Raw genomic sequence first — 2,142 nt, forward strand, 5'->3', positions numbered from 1 at the left:
AATAAAATGTTTGACCGAGTTATACATTTTTGAATCAATACTGATTTAAAAAAAAATAGAAATATTGGTAGCAAAAGTTTTTCAACTCCATTTTTCAATGTAAAATCAAATTTGCAATCAAAAAGTACTTTAGTACTTTATTGTTTGAAATTTAAATAAAGTGCACCCTTTTCAAGTCATAGTCGTTTTTGGGTAACTTTGGAAAACTATTACGCCTTTCACAGGCAAAAAGAAGTAAAACATTTGCTTTTCTCCATACATTTTGATGATTTTTCCCATACAAACTTCAAGCGATTAGAGGGTGGGGTTCCCGTGGTCAGAAAAAGCGGAAATTTGGAATTTAGCCTAGTGGTCGGTCAATCTTTGATTTCAGTTGGTAGCCCTAAGGAAGCCCGGATTTGGAGTACCCTAATGGTTAGCGATCATGCACACATTTTAATTTAAAAATTGATTCAATATTTTTTTAGATCTTACTAACAATTTTGAGTAAAATTTTGTTTATTTTGACTAATGAATAAACTTGATCGATTTGAACGAATTTTTCATTTATCGAAATCGGATAAGCAATTTAAACTCACGGTGTATTTTTTCGAGACCCCAAAGATAAAAAATTCGGTATGTCTGATATTTGGTACCGTGATAGAAGGGCTCTTTCCCGACATTTTGCAGGGTATACCGTATATCGTCGGGGGGTCTAGCGCAACTTTTTTTTTCGAAGATCGATCGATTTTATTGGATATTTGTTCAAAAAAATCACAGAAATTCGGTGCATTCATGTTGATATCACTCTAACTTCTTATAAATATGCCTTGGGGACTCTAACTAATCATATTTGACCGATATTTGACCTCCACCAAAAAAATCGAACCAAATTTACCAGATTTCTAGCATTCTTTGAAATTACCCCAAATCCAAGCTGGAAACCCCGATACGACCGAAAATAAATCTATTCTTTGTATAATTTGTCATGAAAATACAGCAACACATGGCTCGGATACGAATTTGAGCATTAAACAATGCATAACATGGATTACATGGGTTCCAAAAATTATTTTTTCAATCCTCTGCCACATCACACTATGACATTTTAAAACATTTTAGAATCAATTACATTGTGGAGAACAGTTTTCTGAACAAGTTCCATAAAAAAGCATCAGTTTTGGTTCATTATAAGCAGAGATATGCCCAATTTTCTGAAATAATTAGTGCCTTTCTCAAAAATTTCTTAACTTAATTACCTTTCACATGATCGGCACTGCCTACTTAGAAATTTTGTATGATTTTTTTTGAAACATAAAAGTTTTGACGAAATTCATGAAAATTATTCTATAGCATTCATTACAAAACTCAGTAGGCAGTGCGCATCATATAAAAGGGAATTAAATTAAGAAATTTTGGAGAAAGGCACTATTTATTTCAGGAAATTGGGCATATCTCTGCTTATATTGAACCAAAACTGATACTTTTTTATGGAACTTGTTCAGAAAACTGTTCTCCACAATGTGATTGATTCTAAAATGTTTTAAAATGTCATAGTCTGATGTGGCAGAGGATTGAAAAAAATATTTTCGGAACCTATTGGGTTATAAACAGCATATTTATCAAATAATTCATGTTTTGCATTGTTTAATGCTCAAATTCGTAACGGGCAACGTGTTGCTGTATTTTCATGACAAATTGTACAAAGAAAAGATTTATTTTCGGTCGTTTCGGGGTTTACAGCTTGGATTTTGGGGTAATTTCAAAGAATGCTAGAAATCTGGTAAATTTGATTCGTTTTTTTGTGGAGGTCAAATATAGGTCAAATATGATTAGTTAGAGTCCCCAAGGCATAATCATAAGAAGTTTGAGGTACTTCATATCAACATGAATGCACCGAATTTCTGTGACTTTTTTGAACAAATATCCCTTAAACTCGAAAAATTATTTTTAAAAAAAAGTTGCTCTAGACCCCCAACGAAATATTTCGGTATACCACGCAAAATGTCGGGAAAGAGCCCTTCTATCACGGTGCCAAATATCAGACATACCGATTTTTTTATCATTAGTTTGTTCTATAAAACACACCGTGAAACTAAAACAAATATAAAACAGTAGGGATATTTCTCTTATTTCATAATTTGGATGAATAATTTGTGGGCA

Source organism: Culex quinquefasciatus, chromosome 2 (assembly GCF_015732765.1).
Source record: "Culex quinquefasciatus strain JHB chromosome 2, VPISU_Cqui_1.0_pri_paternal, whole genome shotgun sequence".
In the NCBI taxonomy this organism is placed as follows: Eukaryota; Metazoa; Arthropoda; class Insecta; order Diptera; family Culicidae; genus Culex; species Culex quinquefasciatus.